This window comes from Scyliorhinus torazame, chromosome 12 (assembly GCF_047496885.1).
Source record: "Scyliorhinus torazame isolate Kashiwa2021f chromosome 12, sScyTor2.1, whole genome shotgun sequence".
Lineage (NCBI taxonomy): Eukaryota > Metazoa > Chordata > Chondrichthyes > Carcharhiniformes > Scyliorhinidae > Scyliorhinus > Scyliorhinus torazame.
The window spans coordinates 122,067,929-122,093,676 of NC_092718.1; positions in this window are offsets into that span (position 1 = coordinate 122,067,929).

The window sequence follows — 25,748 nt, forward strand, 5'->3', positions numbered from 1 at the left end:
TTAGATATTTCAGTAAGCTCAGGGAAGGTGGTAAAAGAGGGGGAGTGGTGGCATTGTTATTCAAGGGCAGTATTACGGTGGCAGAAAGGATGTTTGATGAGGACTCATCTACTGAGGTAGCATGGGCTGAGGTTGATATGGGAAAGGAGAGGTCACCCTGTTAGGGGTTTTATACAGGCCTCCGAAAATTTCCAAGATGTCGAGGCAAGGATTGCAAAGATGATTCGGCGTAGGAGCGAAAGCAACAGGGTAGTTGTTATGGGGGACTTTAGCTTTCCAAATATTGACTGAAAGTGCAAATAGTTTATCTCGGTCCGTTTTTGTCCTACGTGTGCAGGAGGGCTTCCTGACACAGTATATAGACTGGCCAACGAGAGGCGAGGCCATATTGGATTTGGTACTGTGTAATGAACCAAGGCAGGTGTTAGATTTGGAGGTAGGTGAGCACATTGGTGATAGTGACCACAATTCGATTACGTTTACTTTCGTGATGGAAAGGGATAGGCATATACCGCAGGGCAGGACTTAAATCTGGGGGAAAGGACATGAGAAGTCTTTGGCAGGTAGGATCAAGGATAACACTAAAGCTTTCTATAGATATGTTAGGAATAAACTAATGACTAGGGTAAGAGTAGGGCTAGTCTAAGACAGCACTGGGAAGTTGTGCTTGGAGACCGAGGAGATAGGAGAGGTGCTAAATGAATATTTTTCGTCAGCATTCACACGTACAAAAGACAATGTTGTCGAAGAGAACACTGACATTCATTCCACTAGACTAGAAGTGTTTGAGGTTCATAAGGAATAGGTGTTAGCAATGCTGGAAAGTGTGAAAATAGATAAGTCCCCTGGGCCGGATGGGATTGATCCTAGGATTCTCTGGGAATCTAGGGAGGCGATTGCTGAGCCTTTGGCTTTGATCTTTAAGTCATATTTGTCTACAGGAATAGTGCCAGAAGGCTGGAGGACAGCAAATGTTGTCCCCTTGTTCAAGAAGGGGAGTAGAGACAACCCAGGTAACGATAGACCATTGAGCCTTACTTCTGTTGTGGGCAAAATCTCGGAAAGGTTTATAACAGATAGGATGTATAATCACCTGGAAAGGAATAATTTGATTAGAGATAGTCAACACGGTTTTGTGAAGGGTAGGTCGTGTCTCACAAACCTTATTGAGTTCTATGAGAAGGTGACCAAACAGGTGGATGAGGGTAAAGCAGTTGATGTGGTGTATATGGATTTCAATAAAGCGCTTGATAAGGCTCCCCACGGTAGCCTACAACAGAAAGTACGGAGGCATGTGATTCAGGGTGATTTAGCAGTTTGGATCAGAAATTGGCTAGCTGCAAGAAGACAAAGGGTGCTGGTTCATGGGAAATGTTCAGCCTGGAGTCCAGTCACTAGTGGTGTACCACAAGGATCTGCTTCGGGGCCACTGGTGTTTGTCATTTTTATAAGTGACCTGGAGAAGGGCGTAGAAGGATGGGTGAGTAAATTTGCAGATTACACTAAAGTCGGTGGAGTTGTGGACAGTGAGGAAAGATGTTATAAGTTACAGAGAGACATAAATAAGCTGCAGCGCAGGGCTGAGAGGTGAAAAATGGAGTTTAATGCAGAAACGTGTGAGGTGATTCATTTTGGAAGGAATAACAGGAAAACGGAGTACTGGGCTAATGGTAAGATTCTTGGTAGTGTGGATGAGCAGAGAGATCCCGGTGTCTATGTACATAGATCCCTGAAAGTTGCCACCCAGGTTGAGAAGGTTGTTAAGAAAGTGTACTTTTATTGGTAGAGGGATTGACTTTCGAAGCCATGAGGTTATGTTGCAGCTGAAAAAAACTCTGGTGCGGCCGCATTTGGAGTGTGGCGTGCAATTCTGGTCACCGCATTATAGGAAGGATGTGGATGCATTGGAAAGAGCGCAGAGGAGATGTACCAGAATGTTGCCTGGTATGGAGGGAAGATCTTATGAGGAAATGCTGAGGGACTTGAGGCTGTTTTCGTTAGAGAGAGGAAGGTAAGAGATGACTTAATTGAGGCATACAAGACGATCAGAGGATTGGATAGGGTGGACTGTGAGAGCTTTTTTCCTCGGATGGTGATGTCTAGCACGAGGGGCATAGCTTTAAATTGAGGGGAGATAGATATAAGACAGATGTCAGAGGTAGGTTCTTTACTCAGAGAGCAGTAAGGGCGTGTAAGGCCCTGCCTGCAACAGTGTTGGACTCGCAAACACGAAGGGCATTCAAATGGTCATTGGATAGTCATATGGACGATAAGGAAATAGTGCAGATGGGCTTGATAGTGGTTTCACAGGTCGGCGCAACATCGAGGTCCGAGGGGCCTGTACTGTGCTGTAATGTTCTATGTTCTTTAACAAATATTTGCTTTTATTGATTGGGCGGAGATTAGTATTAGAGTTTCACAGCGTTCAGTCTTGGAAACATTTCTCCTCCAGATATACTTTAATGGCCTCATCGCGACGTTAGGAGCCTTATTCAAGAACATGCGGATGAGCTGAAGACCAGAAGCGACAAGAATGATCTTGCAGTTCAAATGAGCATTGCTAATTTAATTTTGTGGATTTGGCAGACGTATGGCAATTTTGACAGATTTCGCAAATTATGTACATTGAAGAAAAAATGTGACGTGTCTCATATTGGTGGGAAGAATACGGAGAGACGGTTTAAAACGAATGGAGGAACTTTACAGGAGCTTCAGAATCAGAGAGCCCCGTGGGTGCATGGACACGCGGTAGCAAAGAAAGCATGACATGTTCATGAAGCAGAAATTTAAACTGATAACATTTTAAGATTTACTAATATGAAATGAAATGAGAATCACTTATTGCCACAAGTAGGTTTCAAATGAATATACTGTGAAAAGGCCCTAGTCGCAACATTCGGCGTCTGTTCGGGGAGGCTGGGGCGGGAATTAAACTTGCGCTGCTGGCCTACCATGGTCTGCTTTAAAAGCCAGCTATTTAGCCCTGTGTTGTACCAGCCCAGTTCAAGAGTAATTAGGTATCGGTGCTTTATTTCAGTCTCAGATAGGGCATCGTTCGAGGGAATTGTGCAGGACAAACTTGAATGCTTTCGAATGAGTTCAGGCAAGATTCACCAGAGAATTGCTTCGAGGAATAATGAACTGTGGCGAAGGTGCAGAGTGCTCCCGAGGGTTCCCAAACAGGCGCCGGAGCCTGGCAAGCAGGGAATTTTAGGAGAAACGTCATTGCAGTGATAATGCATGCCTACTTGAGATGGGGTTAAATATTATGAAGTGGGCAGCACGGAAGCACAATGGTTAGAACTGCTTCTTCACAGCTCACAGGATCTGGGTTCAATTTCGGCCTTGGGTAACTGTCTCTGCCGTGTTTCTATTTTCTCCTCGTGTTTTATGGGGTTCCTTACGGTTTCCTCCCACAGACCAAAGATGTGGACGTTCATGTACAAAGATATGTAGGTTAGGTGGATTGGTCACGCAGAATTTCCCCTTAGTGTCCACAAAGATTAGATTTGGTTACGGGAGCAGGCAGGCTCGGGCAATAGGTGGTGCATTACCTCAATTTTAACTGCATGAAAATATACATAGGAAACAGAAGCAAGATTAAGATCCTGGCGTGTCATGACGTTCATGCCACTTTCCCACAATACCCATTGATATATAGAGCCCCAAGAGCAATATCTAACTCCTTCATGAAATTCTCCAATCTTTTGACCTCAGCCACTTTCTGTGCTCGTGCATTCCACAGATTCATCACTCTACGGATCAAGACATTTCTCCTATGATTAATCCTCAAAGGTTTACCCCTTATCCTCAAATTATCACCCCGAGTTCTGGACGTCCCGACCATTATAACAATCTTTCTCGACATTCCCTGTCTAATCCTGCTAGAATATGCAAGTCTCTGTCAGATTCACACATCTAAACTTCAATTAATATAACCTTAGCCAACCAAGTTCTCTTACAACACCAGGTTAAAGTCCAACAGATCTGTTTCAAATGACTAGATTTCGGAGCACTGCTCCTTCCTCAGGTGAATGGAGAGGTTGGTTGCAGAAACATATAAGTAGACAAAAGCAAAGATGCAGACGATACTTTGAATGTGAGCATTTGCACATAATGAAGTCTTTACAGATCCAGAGAGAGGGGTCATCCCAGGTTAAATAGGCGTGAATTGTCTCAACCCAGGACAGCTGGTAGGATTTAGCAAGCACAGGGTAGGTGGTGCGGAGGGGGTGGCGGCTGAATGTAATGCGACATGAATCCAAGGCCCCAGTTGAGGCCGTACGCATGTGTGCGGGACTTGGCTTTCAGCTTCTGCTGAGCGAGTCTGCGTTTGTCGCGCGTCCTGGAGGCTGCCTTGGAGAACGCTTACCCGAAGATCAGAGGCTGAATGCCCTTGAAGTGTCCCCCGTCTGGAAGGGAACATTCCTGCCTGGTGATTGTCGCGCGATGTCCGTTCTTCCGTTGTCACAGCGTCTGCATGGTCTCGCCAAAGTACCACGCTTTGGGGCATCCTTTCATGCAGCATATGAGGTACACAACGTTCGCCGTGTCGCACGAGTATGTACCGCGAACCAGGTGTGTGGTTTTCTCACGTGTAATGGTGGTACCCGTGTCGATGATCTGGCTATTCTGAAGGCTGGGCAGTTTGCTGCAAACAATGGGTTGTTTGCGGCTGCGCGGTCGATTGAAGGCAAGTAGTGGGAGTGTGGGGATGGCCTTGGCAAGACGTTCATCTTTATGGATGACGTGTTGAAGGCTGCGAAGACTTTGTCTTAGTTCTCCGCTCCGTGGAAGTATGGATGGCGAAGGGTACTCAGTCCGTTGTGTCCCGTTTTTGACTTCTAAGGAGGTCGATGCGGTTTTTTGCTGTGACGCATTGGAGCTATCAATCTATGAGTCGAGCGCCATATCCCATTAGTAGAAGGGCATCTTTCAGCGTCTGTAGATGTCTGCTGCGCTCCTCCTCGTCCAAGCAGATCCTGTGTATATGGAAGTATTGTCCGCAGTGAATAACTCGTTTAATGTGTTTCGGGTGGAAGCTGGAGAAGTGGAGCATCGTGAGGTTATCCGTGGGCTTGCAGTAAAGCAAAGTGCTGCGGTGACCGTCCTTGATGAACATGGGTGTGTCCAGAATGCAACCGATTTTGGAGAGCAGTCTATGGTGAGACGAGTGGTGGGATGGAACTTAGTAATGTCGTCGTGCAGTCGCTTCAGTGATTCTTCACCGTGGGTCCAAAGGAAAAAAGATGTAATCGATGTATCTGATGTATAACGTCGGTTGAAGGTCCTGTGTGGTGGCGACGTCTTGCTCAAACTTGCGCATGAAGATGTTGGCTTGCAAATAATCTGCTCACCAGGGCCCACATATACCAGGTAACCAACACAAGATCAGCATAACAGGAGCTGATTTAGCACACTGGGCTAAATAGCTGGCTTTTAAAGCAGACCAAGGCAGGTTAGCAGTACGGTTCAATTCCCGTTTCAATCTCCCCCAACAAGCGCTGGAATGTGGCGACTAGGGGATTGTCACAGTGACGTCATTTGAAGCCGACTTGTGACAATAGACTATTGTCATTTTATTTCATATGGAGCTGTGCGGAGATAGCCTTCGTGCTGTTCGTTAGGATTTGAACGATGCCATCGTGAAAGGAACAGTCAGTTATTCATTTCAACTGGCAGTTCGTCGAAAATTCCAAAATCTTTTTGCCTAGCGAAAACCGGGAATTATTCAGACAACCTGCTGTTGTTGAATATAAAGCTAAATGGCATGTATTAAAGGAGTGGTTTTCCAATTATGCCATGAGAAACACCGAGACATGGCGATTTGGAGGACAAGTAGCCCATTATATGTTTTGAATCTTCCCTGCTTGGTAACGTGATCATGGCTGATCCAATAACTCGATGCTGTACTCCAGCACTCTACCCATACCAACTGACAGTTTTCGAATCTGGAATAATATCGATTACTTTCCAAAATATATTCAATGAACCCTCCACCCCCTTTTTTGGTGCAGAATTTCGCACGGTGACAATAATTTTTATAAGACGTTTCTTCTCAGCCCCACGGTCCATCTCTAAACCGGCATTCTGAGATAATTTATTGTACACGCAGCAGCAACTTCCCTGCGCACAAAAAACAAACAACAAAGAATATTACAGTACATGAGCAGAATCTTCGGGCTGCAACGGCCATGCTGCTCGTCTCAACTACAACCCCGAACCATCTGGGGACCAGATTCCTCTATTTCCATCCTATTCATGTATTTTCAAAAGGCCCCTTAAAGGGCACTGTCGTACGTGTTTCCACAACGGCCTCTGGGAGCGTGATCCAGTCTCCCACCACCCGCTGTGTAAAAACATTCCTTCGTACATCTCCATTATACCTTGCCGCTCGCACCTTATACCTATGTCTCCCAGTAATTGACTCTTCCACCCTGGGGAAACGCTTCTGACTTTCCACTCTTCCGTGACCCGCATAATCTTGTAGACATCCACTCGATCGCCATTCAACCTCCGTTGTTCCAGCGAGAACAAAGTACGCGTGACGAAACTGTCCTCACAGCAAATTCTGTCCATACCACGGAACATCCTGGTAAATATTGTATGCACCCTCCAGAAAGGCTCCACATCCTTCTGGTAGTGTGGCGACCAGAAGTGAACACTATATTCCATTTGCGGCATAATTAAGCTTCTATAAAGCTGCAATTTGTCTTAGAACATAGAACATAGAACATAGAAAATACAGCACAGAACAGGCCCTTCGGCCCACGATGTTGTGCCGAACCTTTGTCCTAGCTTAATCATAGATTATCATTGAATTTACAGTGCAGAAGGAGGCCATTCGGCCCTTTGAGTCTGCACCGGCTCTTGGAAAGAGCACCCTACCCAAACTCAACACCTCAACCCAACACCAAGGGCAATTTGGACATTAAGGGCAATTTATCATTGGCCAATTCACCTAACCCGCACATCTTTGGACTGTGGGACGAAACCGGAGCACCCGGAGGAAACCCACGCAGACACGGGGAGGACGTGCAGACTCCGCACAGACAATGACCCAATCCGGAATCGAACCTGGGACCATGGAGCTGTGAAGCAATTGTGCTATGCACAATGCTACCGTGCTGCCCTTAAGAACAAATAAATCTACACTATATCATTTTACCGTAATCCATGTACCTATCCAATAGCTGCTTGAAGGTCCCTAATGTTTCCGACTCAACTACTTCCACAGGCAGTGCATTCCATGCCCCCACTACTCTCTGGGTAAAGAACCTACCTCTGATATCCCTCCTATATCTTCCACCTTTCACCTTAAATTTATGTCCCCTTGTAATGGTGTGTTCCACCCGGGGAAAAAGTCTCTGACTGTCTACTCTATCTATTCCCCTGATCATCTTATAAACCTCTATCAAGTCGCCCCTCATCCTTCTCCGCTCTAATGAGAAAAGGCCTAGCACCCTCAACCTTTCCTCGTAAGACCTACTCTCCATTCCAGGCAACATCCTGGTAAATCTTCTTTGCACCTTTTCCAGAGCTTCCACATCCTTCCTAAAATGAGGCGACCAGAACTGTACACAGTACTCCAAATGTGGCCTTACCAAAGTTTTGTACAGCTGCATCATCACCTCACGGCTCTTAAATTCAATCCCTCTGTTAATGAACGCGAGCACACCATAGGCCTTCTTCACAGCTCTATCCACTTGAGTGGCAACTTTCAAAGATGTATGAACATAGACCCCAAGATCTCTCTTCTCCTCCACATTGCCAAGAACTCTACCGTTAACCCTGTATTCCGCATTCATATTTGTCCTTCCAAAATGGACAACCTCACACTTTTCAGGGTTAAACTCCATCTGCCACTTCTCAGCCCAGCTCTGCATCCTATCTATGTCTCTTTGCAGCCGACAACAGCCCTCCTTACTATCCACAACTCCACCAATCTTTGTATCGTCTGCAAATTTACTGACCCACCCTTCAACTCCCTCATCCAAGTCATTAATGAAAATCACAAACAGCAGAGGACCCAGAACTGATCCCTGCGGTACGCCACTGGTAACTGGGATCCAGGCTGAATATTTGCCATCCACCACCACTCTCTGACTTCTATCGGTTAGCCAGTTTGTTATCCAACTGGCCAAATTTCCCACTATCCCATGCCTTCTTACTTTCTGCATAAGCCTACCATGGGGAACTTAATCAAATGCCTTACTAAAATCCATGTACACTACATCCACTGCTTTACCTTCATCCACATGCTTGGTCACCTCCTCAAAGAATTCAATAAGATTTGTTGGGCAACACCTACCCCTCACAAATCCGTGCTGACTATCCCTAATCAAGCAGTGTCTTTCCAGATGCTCAGAAATCCTATCCTTCAGTACCCTTTCCATTACTTTGCCTACCACCGAAGTAAGACTAACTGGCCTGTAATTCCCAGGGTTATCCCTAGTTCCTTTTTTGAACAGGGGCACGACATTCGCCACTCTCCAATCCCCTGGTACCACCCCTGTTGACAGTGAGGATGAAAAGATAATTGCCAACGGCTCTGCAATTTCATCTCTTGCTTCCCATAGAATCCTTGGATATATCCCGTCAGGCCCGGGGGACTTGTCTATCCTCAAGTTTTTCAAAATGCCCAACACATCTTCCTTCCTAACAAGTATTTCCTCGAGCTTACCAATCTGTTTCACACTGTCCTCTCCAACAATATCGCCCCTCTCATTTGTAAATACAGAAGAAAAGTACTCATTCAAGACCTCTCCTATCTCTTCAGACTCAATACACAATCTCCCGCTACTGTCCTTGATTGGACCTACCCTCGCTCTAGTCATTCTCATATTTCTCACATATGTGTAAAAGGCCTTGGGGTTTTCCTTGATCCTACCCGCCAAAGATTGTTCATGCCCTCTCTTAGCTCTCCTAATCCCTTTCTTCAGTTCCCTCCTGGCTATCTTGTATCCCTCCAATGCCCTGTCTGAACCTTGTTTCCTCAGCCTTACATAAGTCACCTTTTTCCTCTTAACAAGACATTCAACCTCTCTTGTCAACCATGGTTCCCTCACTCGACCATCTATTCCCTGCCTGACAGGGACATACATATCAAGGACACGTGGCACCTGTTCCTTGAACAAGTTCCACATTTCACTTGTGTCCTTCCCTGACAGCCTATGTTCCCAACTTATGCACTTCAATTCTTGTCTGACAACATCGTATTTACCCTTCCCCCAATTGTAAACATTGCCCTGTTGCACGTACCTATCCCTCTCCATTACTAAAGTGAAAGTCACAGAATTGTGGTCACTATCTCCAAAATGCTCCCCCACTAACAAATCTATCACTTGCCCTGGTTCATTACCAAGTACTAAATCCAATATTGCCCCTCCTCTGGTCGGACAATCTACATACTGTGTTAGAAAAGCTTCCTGGACACACTGCACAAACACCACCCCATCCAAACTATTTGATCTAAAGAGTTTCCACTCAATATTTGGGAAGTTAAAGTCACCCATGACTACTACCCTGTGACTTCTGCACCTTTCCAAAATCTGTTTCCCAATCTGTTCCTCCACATCTCTGCTACTATTGGGGGGCCTATAGAAAACTCCTAACAAGGTGACTGCGCCTTTCCTATTTCTGACTTCAACCCATACTACCTCAATAGGGTGATACTCCTCGAACTGCCTTTCTGCAGCTGTTATACTATCTCTAATTAATAATGCCACCCCCCCACCTCTTTTACCACCCTCCCTAATCTTATTGAATCATCTGTAACCAGGGACCTCCAACAACCATTTCTGTCCCTCTTCTATCCAAGTTTCCGTGATGGCCACCACATCGTAGTCCCAAGTACCGATCCATGCCTTAAGTTCACCCACCTTATTCCTGATGCTTCTTGCGTTGAAGTATACACACTTCAACCCATCTCCGTGCCTGCAAATACTCTCCTTTGTCAGTGTTCCCTTCCCCACTGCCTCATTACACGCTTTGGCGTCCTGAATATCGGCTACCTTAGTTGCTGGACTACAAACCCGGTTCCCATTCCCCTGCCAAATTAGTTTAAACCCACCCGAAGAGTACTAGCAAACCTCCCTCCCAGGATATTGGTGCCCCTCTGGTTCAGATGCAACCCGTCCTGCTTGTACAGGTCCCACCTTCCCCAGAATGCGCTCCAATTATCCAAATACCTGAAGCCCTCCCTCCTACACCATTCCTGCAGCCATGTGTTCAACTGCACTCTCTCCCTATTCCTAGCCTCGCTATCACGTGGCACCGGCAACAAACCAGAGATGACAACTCTGTCTGTCCTGGCTTTCAACTTCCAGCCTAACTCCCTAAACTTGTTTCTTACCTCCACACCACTTTTCCTACCTATGTCGTTGGTACCAATGTGCACCACGACTTCTGGCTGCTCCCCCTCCCCCTTAAGGATCCTGAAGACACGATCCGAGACATCCCTGGCCCTGGCACCCGGGAGGCAACATACCTTCCGGGAGTCTCGCTCGCGACCACAGAATCTCCTATCTATTCCCCTAACCATTGAATCTTGCCAATTTTTAAAGTCAATGCCCTGTCCGATGAAGGCAAGCATTCCATCTGCCTTCTTCACTACCTTCTCCACCTGCGTTGCCACTTTCAGTGACCTGCGTAGGTGTGCACCAGGTCCCGCTTAAGCGCCCTTCGATTTACTGTATATTTACGTTCTATATAAGACCTTCCAAAATCTAATACAATACATTTTCCGGATTAAACTCCATCTGTCATCTCTTATCCCACGCCTCCACTCGATCAATACACTACTGTGCCCTCTGACGATCCTCACCACGATCTGCAATTCCAACAATTTTGTGGCGCCCTCAAACTTACTAATTAAATCAGCTACATTTTCCTCCAAATTATTTATATATATTATGAACAGGAAAGGTCCCAGAACTGATTCCTGAGGAACCCAATAATCACAACCCTCCATTAAGAAACGTATCCTTCCACTGCTGTCCTCTGCCTTCTCTGAGAACACCAGTCATGTATCCATCTTGGCAGCTCATCTCTGATCCCGTCTGAATTCACCTTCAGTCTCAGTCTGCAATAAGAGACCTTGGTAAAAGCATTACTGAAGTCCATGTAGACAAGATCCACTGCTTTACCCTCATCAATCATCTTCATCACTTCCTCGAAATACTAAATCAAATCGTAAGACACGAACGCCCTTTAGCAAAACCATGTTGCCTCCAGCTAATTTGTCCACATATTTCCAAGTGTGAGTTCATCCTGTCACCAAGTATTCCTCTCCAATATTGCCCGACTAATCACGTAAGGCTCACCTTCCTGCAATTACCTGGATTATCCTTGCTGCCCTACTTAAACAATGGTGCAACATTCGCTATTCTCCAATCTTCTTGGACCTCATCTGCAGTCAGTGAGTATACAAAGATGTCCCTCAAGTCCTCAGCAATTTTCTTCCTTGCCTCTCTCGGATATATCCCATCAGGCCCTGGGGATTTTTCTCCCTTAATATTTTACAAGGCGCCAAATATCTCCTCCTTGTTGATCTCAACATAGCCCAAACTATCGACACACCATTCCCCAGATTCACTGTCCACCAAGTCCTTATCTTGGTGAATACTGACGCAAAGTACTCATGTAATACCTTGGCAATTTCCTCTGGCTACAGGCTTACACAGCACACCCAGCTCTGTCAGACATTTGGACTTTTCAATGAGATATTCTCACGTCATTCTAAACTCCAATGAATACAGGCTCAACTCATCACGAACAACCCATTCCGCCAGAGGCACAACAGAAGACCTAACTGCAACACCTATGCCCCAACACTGGCATCTAATAGTCTACATGACCATCCAAATAATGGACCGCAAAGATGTCCAAATCGCACATGCTACGGCCGGAACTGACGCCTGCTCGTCAGGACCTCGGTTAATCCAGTGCACCATCTTCATCACACTGACCTCAAACCGGCACAGGCAAAAACATAATTATGCAGAAGGAACACAATGTGGCCGCATTCGAAGAAAGGGCTATTCAGTCCACTTCTTTTCAGCAAATCTGATACGACCAGAGAACCAGCGCTGCAGTACGCCCTTAGTTCCTGGCCCGCATAGAAGGCACCATAACCAGTACGTGTGAGTAGACTCTCCGGCTCGTGAGCAGAAAAAGCCGGGACTGGTTCGATGCGATTTATCCAGGTTTCCAGGATCACCTTGACAGCAGGCACTGGAGAAAGGAAATCGAGGGCCTCCTGAATCAAGACACAACCTTTCGACAATGTGTCCTTGACATGATCTAGCAAGTGCGCGCCTCCATCGGAGTGCATTCCAAGCTTGCCGTGAACTTTAAAAAGCCATCCAACAGTTGCAAAAGAAAAAGGCTTCTTGCGCAGATGGAATCCGGCAGAAGTATTAAAATGCATCGAAGTTTTACTCTTGACCAGAATCTACAACCTCATCACCGTTGTCTGGAACGAAGGCAGCACGCAGGGTAATCTCAGAAAAGCCATAATTGAGACTATTTCCAAGAAAGGAGACAAGTCCAACTATGGAAATTAAAGAAGGATTTACTCACTCGCCATCACGGGAAATGTCATCGCGAAAATACTCCTCAAGCACCTCCTCCCAGTGAGCTCATTCCCGAGCGTCAGTGCGGCTTCCACCAATCGGCGGACATTATCTTCAGCATGCGACAAATCAAGGAAAGGTACAGGCTGCATCAGCAACGTAAGTAAATGGCCGTCTTCGGTCTCGCAAAGACTTTCGATTCCTCATATCTGGCTGCCCTTCAGGAATTCGGCACCATTCTATGCCTGCTCCATGATGACATGAACGCCGATGTCCTAACTAACAGGGTAGTTTTATTGCACAAAAGCTGTTCTTCATCTTTCTCGCAACGACACTACACTCCATCACCCTGAATCTCCCTGCTGCACCATAGGTAACCCAACGGACAGGCAGGAAACTGTTTAAACTCTGATGCCTCCAGATCAGAAACAAGACAACCGCGAGCTCTGTCATCCGACTGTTGACTGCAGAAGGCCAATACACATACAATAAGAGGCCGAACTACAGAGCAGGGTTGTCGCATTTACTTAGGCATATGACAGAATGGGACTTAAACGATACATCCATTTAAAAAAAGTCGCTAGCAACCTGCTCCTGCCGCACAACACTACCTCCACCAACATTATCCATCATGATCCCCTGGGCAAGATGAATCATTTCCCATAATTCAGGAAGCTGCTCTTGGCGTGGGCAGACATTGACAATGAATTGCAGCATCCACTGCAATGCGACAGTGCAGTCTTGGGCCGCCTGCGGAACAGAGTGTGCGAGATATATAATCCAGCACCAAGCGCATAGTCTACAGAGCAGCATGGTCTCCACGCTGCTGTATGCATGTGAAACACGCATCATGTGCAACAGACACTTCAGTTCCAAGGAAACGGATCACCAATGTTACCTGGGCAAAATACCACAAATCCACAGGTAGGCTACGTGCACCAACTTGCGCGTCCTATCCCAATAAGGAGGGACTGGTCACGGTTGGCCAGATGCGATGGGTGGGCCTCATTGCCCGAAATCCCGACAGAAGACGTCCAAAACCAGCGCTCTGATCCGAGCTAGTTATAAACAAGCCATGACTAGCAGTGCAGTTGAAACGGAACAATGACAAAGTAAATCCTCCCTAATGCTTGTTTTAGAACGGAAAAACTGTAGATGAAGCCCCAGCGAAGGCACCAATCACCTCGATCGTCGCAGGGCGGAGCACGCAAAAGACGTTAGCAGAGGACAAAGTAAAGAGGCAACAGAGAGTGCGTCGCCCATCGATCTCATCAAACACCACCTGCAAAACCTGTGGCACAATTTGCATATTCAACATTGGCTTATCACCACAGTAACAGCGGACCCGGCGTCGAAGCAAGTCATTCTCGATCCTGAGTGACTGCCCAAGAAGAAGAATTGACACCATCTATCATTTTTAATTTGATTTCGGCTAGACGTACCTAAAACTTTAATACAGGCGTCAACTGTTGAAACAAATATTAATAGAGAGAATTATACCGCAGTTTCTTTGAAATAACACTATTTATTTAAAAGCTTGTGTGTACATATGGAATTTACTTTTAAAATATGGAGAATATTGAGACACTGGAGTTATGACATTTGTACTGACGGCAAATTGAACAATTTGCGATGTTTTTTTCATGTTTCGTTGATTGGTTGACAACACAAAAGTACAAAATTCACAAAGGTCGTTTGGCATATCCTATCCGAGATATGTTTGCAAACGTGCGCCATTACTATTGACAGCACGGTAGCATTGTGGATAGCACAATTGTTTTACAGCTCCAGGGTCCCAGGTTCGATTCCGGCTTGGGTCACTGTCTGTGCGGAGTCTGCACATCCTGTCACTGTCTGTGCGGAGTCTGCACATCCTCCCCGTGCGTGCGTGAGTTTCCTCCGAGTGCTCCGGTTTCCTCCCACAGTCCAAAGATATGCAGGTTAGGTGGATTGGCCATGATAAATTGCCCTTCGTGTCCAAAATTGACCTTAGTGTTGGGTGGGGTTACTGGGTTATGGGGATAGGGTGGAGGTGTTGACCTTGGGTAGGGTGCTCCTTCCAGGAGCCGGTGCAGACTCGATGGGTCGAATGGGCTACTTCTGCAAATTTTTCATAGAGTTTTTCATAGAATTTACAGTGCATAAGGTGGCCATTCGGCCCATCGAGTCTGCACCGGCTCTTGGAAGGAGCACCCTACCCAAGGTGAACACCGGCACCCTATCTCCATAACCCAGTCACCTCACCCAACACTAAGGGCATTTTAGCATGGCCAATCCACATAACCTGCACATCTTTGGAATGTGAGAGGAAACCGGAGCACTCGGTGGAAACCCACGCAGACACGGGGAGGATGTGCAGACTCCGCACAGACAGTGACCCAAGCCGGGAATCGAACCTGGGACCCTGGAGCTGTGAAGCAATTGTGCTATCCACAAGGCTACCGTGCTGCCCAGATCTATGTGCCATCCCGTGTTTTTTTCCCAATTCGCCTGCACATTGTTTCTATTCAAGTAATCATATAATGCTCTCTGGCATTAATCTATGTAACACACCTCGGCCGCACTTCAAAGCAGTCCATTCCATCCCAAACCAATCGTTGTACGCACACACATTTTTTCTCGCCGTATATTTCCATATTTCGTAAATAGCTAATGTGTTCCCTCCAGTTCTTGACCATTTTCTAACAGGTTTCCCCCATTTTCTCAGTCGAACTCCCTCACGATTTTTAATATCTCTGTAAAATCTCCTCATTATCTTCTTTTCTTCAAGGAGAATTTCCCCAATCTTTCCTTCCAACATGTCTCCTTCCTCGAATCATTCTTGCGAACACTTTCCGTGTAAAGGTACTTCATATGCTGTAACATCCAAACCTTTACACTGTATTCCAGCTGAGAACTCCGTATAGCCTCATCTCCTTCTTCTCATACACTTGAACTCTAATAAGTAATGCCAGATTACTGTGTGCTCCATTAATACTACCTAACCTGCCATATTAAAGTATTTATGCACTCAGTTACTGCAACCCGTTCAGTAGTGTATAGATTATATTCATTTGACTATCCATGAATTCCCATGAGAAATGCACCTCCTTTCCACTTCAATTCGCTCGGATTGTACATCAAACATGCAAGATGATTTCACCTGGAGTAACCCACGCAACAGTGGAATACACTGGATGGCGACAAGTTTAATTTTGTTGCACTTTTTTGCAATTTTCAAATCGAAATATTTTGTCAAATAATTTTTAATACAGAACCGTTTTGGACGCAGTGGGTGTCCAGGTGTGCTTACGACATTTCTACTTTGTCTGCAGTCCGGATAGATGAAACATTAATGTGTAAAAAAAACTATTATCAACGACATGGGAAATTCATTGGAAGGAATATTCGCATAAGACTGGACAACATGTGGTATTTGTTCACCTGTGTTTCCTTTGCTGGACACACAGGAAGATGTTTAAAGTGCAGCGATAGTGTATTGAATAGCATTGCGAGGAAGCTTCTGGACAGCATCAAACCGACAGACAATACATTTTATCTCAGGTATTATTTCTGATTAAATGAAGGAGCACATTTATTGAGACATTGGAAAGGATATTATTCAAAGGAATGCGGTAGTACATTTCTGCTTGGGTGAAATATTTAACATGAGTGTATTAATTCGATCGCCTGCAATTCAGGGGAATAGAATAGCTGCACGGCAAAAACCGTGTGGTAAAGCCGAGGATCACCTGTCTGTCCATGAGGTATTGAAACCTCCAGAGTCTGCAGTCTATCGATGTTCCACTAAACTAAATCCCAGTAACCTTGATGACACGTTGAATTTCCACAAATCGCTGAAAGTAACATCAATGTTGGCACGTCTTCTCGACGATTTAGTGAGGCTAAATGAGGCGGGGTAGGTAGTTCTCCTTCCATAATACCCGCCAGCCCGACCTCAGCATCCCTCCATAACCCAGCTACATCAACATTTCGTATTGGGTCCCGAGTGAATGTTTCAACAGTTTCGCAGGTTTTATTCCTGATCCCGTATCCAAACCCACAAGGGGATAATGGAAGTTACCATCTTTTTTGACTTATGTGGGTAACAATGCACACAACAAACTAGGATTAGCCAATTTATAGCATTTGATACTTTACTGTATTTCTGCCGGAGCATTTCAAGTTCTGGAAGATAGTGCAACAGAAAGTTCTGTTAAATTGAATTTGCGCTCGACTACATATTCAGTGATGTGGAGATGCCGGCATTGGACTGGGGTGAGCACAGTACGAAGTCTTACAACACCAGGTTAAAGTCCAACAGGTTTGTTTCGATGTCACTAGCTTCTCCTTCCTCAGGTGAATGAACAGGTCTGTTCCAGAAACACATACATAGACAAATTCAAAGATGCCAGACAATGCTTGGAATGCGAGCATTAGCAGGTGATTAAATCTTTACAGATCCAGAGATGGGGTAACCCCAGGTTAAAGAGGTGTGAATTGTACCAAGCCAGGACAGTTGGTAGGATTTCGCAGCCCAGATGATGGGGGATGAATGTAATGCGACATGAATCCCAGGTCCCGGTTGAGGCCGCACTCATGTGTGCGGAACTTGGCTATAAGTTTCTGCTCGGCGATTCTGCGTTGTCGCGGGTCCTGAAGGCCGCCTTGGAGAACGCTTACACGGAGATCAGAGGCTGAATGCCCTTGACTGCTGAAGTGTTCCCCGACTGGAAGGGAACATTCCTGCCTGGTGATTGTTGCGCGATATCCGTTCATTCGTTGTCGCAGCGTCTGCATGGTCTCACCAATGTACCACGCTTCGGGACATCCTTTCCTGCAGCGTATGAGGTAGACAACGTTGGCGAGTCGCACGAGTATGTACCGCGTACCTGGTGGGTGGTGTTCTCACGTGTAATAGTGGTATCCATGTCGATGATCTGGCACGTCTTGCAGAGATTGCCATGACAGGGTTGTGTGGTGTCGTGGTCACTGTTCTGAAGACTGGGTAGTTTGCTGCAAACAATGGTTCGTTTGAGGTTGCGCGGTTGTTTGAAGGCAAGTAGTGGGGGTGTGGGGATGACCTTGGCAAGATGTTCACCCAGTCTTCAGAACAGTGACCACGACACCACACAACCCTGTCATGGCAATCTCTGCAAGACGTGCCAGATCATCGACATGGATACCACTATTACACGTGAGAACACCACCCACCAGGTACGCAGTACATACTCGTGCGACTCGGCCAACGTTGTCTACCTCATACGCTGCAGGAAAGGATGTCCCGAAACGTGGTACATTGGCGAGACCATGCAGACGCTGCGACAACGAATGAACGGATATCGCGCAACAATCACCAGGCAGGAATGTTCCCTTCCAGTCGGGGAACACTTCAGCAGTCAAGGGCATTCAGCCTCTGATCTCCGGGTATGCGTTCTCCAAGGCGGCCTTCAGGACCCGCGACAACGCAGAATCGCCGAGCAGAAACTTATAGCCAAGTTCCGCACACATGAGTGCGGCCTCAACCGGGACCTGGGATTCATGTCGCATTACATTCATCCCCCACCATCTGGCCTGCGAAATCCTACCAACTGTCCTGGCTTGGTACAATTCACACCTCTTTAACCTGGGGTTACCCCATCTCTGGATCTGTAAAGATTTAATCACCTGCTAATGCTCGCATTCCAAACATTGTTTGGCATCTTTGAATTTGTCTATATATGTGTTTCTGGAACAGACCTCTTCATTCACCTGAGGAAGGAGCAGCGCTCCGAAAGCTAGTGACATCGAAACAAACCTGTTGGACTTTAACCTGGTGTTGTAAGACTTCGTACTGTACATATTCAGTCACAGCTTATCAATCGGACCTCAGGTCATATCAGCATGGATATGTGTTACAGTATAACGTGTCGGCTCAGAGAAGCGCGCTTGATGGATTAACAACTTGAAAATCGTGATGAATACCGAGAATAATTATGTGAAGCAGTCATGCAACTAACATCAGTGATTCTTCCCCCAGTGCAGTAAAGACAGCCTCTTATTGCCCTTATCTATCATTAGGTGAAAAATCTTGTCAGGGCAAGAAGTGAACCACGGCCCACTGTGCTCTATTGAAGTCATTAGCTCCTACTGTACTTCTCGTGGTGAAACTGGGTCGTTTCCTTGGTTTCCTCGCCCTCCTTTTATCCATCCGTGGATCACATGTCAACATACGTGAAATGTGAGACTATCGTAATTGCCACTTCTGTGGAGATTATGATTCATTGAACTTAGAGCGACTGTCCATCAAAGAATCCTGTTAACTATCGGTACAGATAAAAGGCGTTGAGGGAGTGAAAGCTACGGCAAAAAAGGCATTCTTTATTTTGCAATTGAAGCTTGCGAAGGCCTGAGACGTAAATTCCAGAAACCGCCATCACTTATCTGACATAAGCTGCAGAAAGAAAACAGAGTAGTGGTGAAATGAAAAACAGTATTTTCCAAACCGATATCCGATATATAATTGTACCGGATTTAACAGCGCCCTTGTCAGTGTCCGCATCTTAAATACAAAAAAAAATGTGGTTAGATGATCTGCTTTAATTCCCAAACTCTTCCTCATAATGTGACATTAAACAGGGTTCCAAAGCACAATGTGTTCCATGGTATCGGCCGATACATAAGCTCATGTCAGTATTACTAAGAACAAAGAACAAAGAAAAGTACAGCACAGGTACAGGCCTATCTGTCCTCCAAGCCTGTGCCGACTATGCTGCCCGTCTGAACTAAAATCTTCTACACTTCCGAGGTCCGTATCCCTCTATTCCCATCCTATACATGTATTTGTCAAGATGCCCCTTAAATGTCAATATCGTCCCAGCTCCCGCAACCTTCTCCGCTCTATGTAAAAAACTTGACTCGTACATCTCCTGAAGACTAGCCCCTCGCACCTCAGACCGAAACCCAAATCTAGCGTCAGGGTCATATAGTTAATTGTAACTCAATCTAAAACTAATTTAAGTGTTTATTTCAACGTAATTAGCTGGTGCTGAAATGTAACTCAGCGGGGAGCAGTGCTCCAACTGAGAATTGTGGCAGATCTGTGACGCTTCCAGATTCCCGGTCGACGCCATCTGCAGCATGTATAACCAACGGCAGCGCCCCAGATACCGCGTGGTTCGGTTGGATGCACTTAGGAGTATGCAGGTGGCAGAAAGTATCAAAGATAGGAGGTATAGAGATGTGGACACACCCAAGGTGCAGGCAGAAAGATGGGTGAACACCAGAAGGGGCAGTCATTCAGTGCAGGAATCCCCTGTGGTTGCCCCCCTCTTGAACAGGTATACTGCTTTGGATACTGTTGGGGGGAATAGCCTATCAGGGAAAACAGGATTGCCAGAGCAGTGGAACCACGGCTGGCTCTGATGTTCAGCAAGGAGGCTCAAAGCGCAGAAGAGCAATAGTGGTAGGGGACTCTATCATCTGGAGCACATGTAGTCGCTTCTGTGGACGTGAAAGAGATTCCAGGATGGGATGTTGCCTCCTTTGTGGCAATGTCCAGGATGTCCCAGAACGGATCGCGGGCATCCTGAAGGCGAAGGGCAAACAGGCAGTGGTCTTGATACATATCGGTACTAACGACAGAGGCAGCAGTGGGCATGACGTCATGAAGCAAGAGTTCAGGGAGCGAGGCAGAAAGTTAAAAGATAGGACCTCTCGGGCTGTAATTTCGGGATTAGTCGCTGTGCCACGTGCTACTGAGGCGAGAAATAGGAAGAAAGAGCAGCTAAACACGTGGATAAACAGCTGCTGTAGGAGGGAGGGTTTCAGTTATATGGACCTATAGGAGCTCTTCTGGGGCAAGTGCGACCTGTCTAAGAAGGATGGATTGCATTTAAACTGGAGATGCATAAATATCCTGGCCGAGAGGTTTGCTAGTGTCACACCGGTGAGTTGAAACTAATATGGCAGGCGGGTAACATAGAACATAGAAAATACAGCACAGAACAGGCCCTTCGGCCCACGATGTTGTGCCGAACCTTTGTCCTAGATTAATCACAGATTATCATTGAATTTACAGTGCAGAAGAAGGCAATTCGGCCCTTTGAGTCTGCACCGGCTCTTGGAAAGAGCACCGTACCCAAACTCAACACCTCCACCCAACACCAAGGGCAATTTTGGACACTAAGGGCAATTTATCAGGGCCAATCCACCCAACCTGCACATCTTTGGACTGTGGGAGGAATCCGGAGCACCCGGAGGAAACCCACGCAGACACAGGGAGGACATGCAGACTCCGCACAGACAGTGACCCAAGCCGAAATCGAACCTGGGACGCTGGAGCTGGGAAGCAATTGTGCTATCCACAATGCTACCATGCTGCCCTTAAGAACAAATAAATCTACACTATATCATTTTACCGTCATCCATGTACCTATCCAATAGCTGCTTGATGGTCCCTAATGTTTCTGACACAACTACTTCCACAGGCAGTGCATTCCATGCCCCAACTACTCTCTGGGTAAAGAACCTACCTCTGATATACCTCCTAGATCTTCCACCTTTCACCTTAAATGTATGTCCCCTTGTAATGGTTTGTTCCACCCGGGGAAAAAGTCTCTGACTGTCTACTCTATCTCTTTCCCTGAACATCATATAAACCTCTATCAAGTCGCCCCTCATCCTTCTCCGTTCTAATGAGAAAAGGCCTAGCACCCTCAACCTTTCCTCGTAAGACCTTCTCTCCATTCCAGGCAACATCCTGGTAAATCTTCTTTGAACCTTTTCCAAAGCTTCCACATCCTTCCTGAAATGAGGCGACCAGAACTGGACACAGTACTCCAAATGTGGTCTTACCAAAGTTTTGTACAGCTGCATCATCACCTCACGGCGCTTTAATTCAATCTCTCTGTTAATGAACGCGAGAACACCATAGGCCTTCATCACAGCTCTATCCACTTGAGTGGCAACTTTCAAAGATGTATGAACATAGACCCCAAGATCTCTCTGCTCCTCAACATTGCCAATAACTCTACCGTTAACCCTGTATTCCGCATTCATATTTGTCCTTCCAAAATGGACAGCCTCACACTTTTCAGGGTTAAACTCCATCTGCCACTTCTCAGCCCAGCTCTGCATCCTCTCTATGTCTCTTTGCAGCCGCCAACAGCCCTCCTTCCTATCCACAACTCCACCAATCTTCGTATCGTCTGCAAATTTACTGACCCACCCTTCAACTCCCTCATCCAAGTCATTAATGAAAATCACAAACAGCAGAGGACCCAGAACTGATCCCTGCGGTACGCCACTGATAACTGGGATCCAGGCTGAATATTTTCCATCCACCACCACTCTCTGACTTCTATCAGTTAGCCAGTTCGTTATCCAACTGGCCAAATTTCCCACTATCCCATGCCTCCTTACTTTAGAACATAGAACATAGAACAATACAACGCAGTACAGGCCCTTCAGCCCACGATGTTGCACCGAAACAAAAGCCATCCAACCTACACTATGCCATTATCATCCATATGTTTATCCAATAAACTTTTAAATGCCCTCAATGTTGGCGAGTTCACCACTGTAGCAGGGAGGGCATTCCACGGCCTCACTACTCTTTGCGTAAAGAACCTACCTCTGACCTCTGTCCTATATCTATTACCCCTCAGTTTAAAGTTATGTCCCCTCGTGCCAGCCATATCCATCCGCGGGAGAAGGCTCTCACTGTCCACCCTATCCAACTTTCTGCATAAGCCTACCATGGGGAACCTTATCAAATGCCTTACTAAAATCCATGTACACTTCATCCACTGCTTTACCTTCATCCACATTCTTGGTCACCTCCTCAAAGAATGCAATAAGACTTGTAAGGCAAGACCAACCCCTCACAAATCCGTGCTGACTATCCCTAATCAAGCAGTTTCTTTCCAGATGCTCAGAAATCCTATCCTTCAGTACCCTTTCCATTACTTCGCCTACCTCCGAAGTAAGACTAACTGGCCTGTAATTCCCAGGATTATCCCTTGTCTCTTTTTTGAACAGGGGCACGACATTCGCCACTCTCCAATCCCCTGGTACCACACCTGTTGACAGTGAGGACGAAAAGATCATTGCCAACGGCTCTGAAATTTTACCTCTTGCTTCCCATAGAATCCTTGGATATATCCCGTCAGGCCCGGGGGACTTGTCTATCCTCAAGTTTTTCAAAATGCCCAACACATCTTCCTTCCTAACAAGTATTTCCTCGAGCTTACCAGTCTGTTTCGCACTGTCCTCTCCAACAATACCGCCCCTCTCATTTGTAAATACAGAAGAAAAGTGCTCGTTCAAGACCTCTCCTCTCGCTTCAGACTCAATAAACAATCTCACGCTACTGTCCTTGATCGGACCTACTATCGCTCTAGTCATTCTCTTATTTCTCACATAAGTGAGGGGTAAGTAGGGGAGCAACAGGTCAGAAGTTAAAAATATGGAGGAAGAACTAGGGAAAATGGCCGGTATGGCGCTGAGGAAGAGCAGACAGAGAGATGTTGCTGAAAACAGCGGGACTGGTGGCGTGAAGTGCATATGTTTTAATGCACGAAGTATAACATATAAGGAACATGCACCTAGAGCTTGTATAAGTTCTTGGAACTATGATTTTGTTGCCAGAGACCTGGTAGCGGGAAGGGCAGAATTGGCAGCTAACCGTTCCATGATTTAGATGTTTCAGGCGGGATAGTATGATATGTAAAAGGGGTGGAGGAGTTGCGCTACTGGTAAGTGATACCATCACATCCGTACTGCGGGAGGACACCTCAGAGGGCAGCGAGGCTATATGGGGAGATCTCAAGAATTAGAAAGGTACAGTCACAATATTGTGGGTTTATTGCAGGCCACCCAATAGCCAGCCGGATATAGAGGGGCAGATGTGTAGTCAGATTTTGAAAGGAGTAAAAGCAACCGGGTTTTGTGATGGGAGACTTTAACTCCCCCAATATTGACTGGGACTCACTTAGTGCAAGGGGCTTGGACGAGGTAGAGTTTGTACGGAGCCTCGAGGAGGGTTTCATAAAACAATATTATGATAGTCTAACGAGGGTAGGTGCTGTACTGGACCTGGTTTTGGGCAATTAGCTCGTTCAGATGGTAGATGCTTCAGTGGGGGAACATTTCGGAAACAGTGATCACAAATCAGTAAGTTTTAAAGTGTTGGCGGGCAAGGGTAAGTGTGGTCCTCGGGTGAATATGCTAAATTGGAGGAAGGCTAATTATAATAATATTAGGTGGGAACTGAAGATCCTAATTTGGGGATGAATGTTTGAGGGTAAATCAACATCTGACATGTGGCAGGCTTTCAAATGTCTGCTAAAGAATTCAGGACCGGCATGTTCCTGTGAGGAAGAAGGATAAATACGGCACATTTCGGGAACCTTGGATAACGAGAGATATTGAGGCCTCGTCAGAAAGAAAAAAGAGCCATTTGTCAGGGCTAGAAGGCTGGGAATAGACAAAGCCTCTGTGGAATATAAGGCAAGGAGGAAGGAACTTAAGCAAGCAGTTACGAGGGCTAAACGGTGTCGCGAAAATCATTGGCAAATAGGTTCAGGAAAAATTCCAAGAGTTTTACACATACATAAAATGCAAGAGGGCAGTCAGGGAAATGGTTGGCCCACTGAAGGACAGGGGTGGAATCTATGTGTGGAGCCAGAGGAAATGGGCGACATACTAAATGAATACTTTGCATCAGTAGACACCAAGAGAAGGAATTGGTAGATGTTGACTCTCGAGAAGGGTGCGTAGGTAGACTGGATCACATTGAGATCCAAAAAGACGAAGTGTTGGGCTTCTTGAAAAATATTAATGTAGATATGTCCCCAGGGCCTGATAGGATCTACCCAAGTATGCAGAAGGAGGCAAGAGAGGGAATTGCTGAGGCTTTGACAGAAACCTTTGCATCCTCACTGTCTTCAGGTGATGTCCCGGATGACTGGAGAATAGCCAATATTGTTTGTTCGTTTCAGAAGGGTCGCAAGCATAATCCCGCGAACTACAGGCCGGTGAGCCTAACGTCAATGGTAGAAAAATTACTGGAGAGAATTCTTCGAGGCAGGATATACTCCCATTTGGAAGCAAGTGGACGGATTAGCGAGAGGCAGCACGGTTTTCAGAATGGGATGTCGTGTCTCACTAACTTGATAGAGTTTCTCAAGGAGGACACAAAAATGATTGAAGCAGGTCGGGCAGTGGATGTTGTCTATCTGGACTTCAGTAATGCCTTTGCCAAGATCCCCCATGGATGACTGCTACAAAAGGTAATGTCACACGGATCAGAGGTGGCAAGATGGATCCAGAACTCGTTAGCTCATAGAATGCAGAGAGTAGCAATGGAATGGTGCTTTACTAATTGTAGGGCTGTGACTAGTGGTGTTCCACGGTGATCAGTTCTGGGACCTTTGCTGTTCGTAATATATACAAGTGATTTGGAGTCAAATGTAACTGGTTTGATTAGTAAGCTTGCGGACGAAATAAACGTTGGTGGAATTGCGGATAGCGATGAGCACTGTCAGAGGATACAGCAAGATTTAGATTGTTTGGCGACTTGGACGGCGAGATGGCAGATGGAGGTTAATCCGGACAAGTGTGAGGTAATGAGTGAATGGTGGAACCCGCAAGAGTATTGCCAGTCAGAGAGATCGAGGTGTACAGGTCCACAGATCACTGAAAGGGGCAACACAGATGGTGAAGGTTGTCAAGAAGGCAATCGGCATGCTTGCCTTCATTGACCGGGGCATTGAATATAAAACGTAGCAAGTCATGTTGCAGCTGTATAGAATGTTCTTTAGGCTGCACTTGGTGTATAGTTTTCAATGCTGGTCGTGACATTCCCAGAAGGATGTTTCATGGAATTTACAGTGCAGAAGGAGGCCATTCGGCCCATCGAGTTTGCACCTGCTCTTAGAAAGAGCACCCTACCCAAGCCCACACCTCCACCCTATCTCCATAACCCACTCACCCCACCCAACACGAAGGGCAAGTTTGGACACTAAGGGCATTTTAGCATGGTCAATCCACCTAAAGTGCACATGTTTGGACTGTGGGAGGAAACCGGTGCACCCAGAGCAAACACACGCACGGGGAGAACGTGCAGACTCCGCACAGACAGTGGCCTAAGCCGGGAATCGAACCAGGGAACCCAGAGCTGTGAATCAATTGTGCTAACCACAATGCTACCGT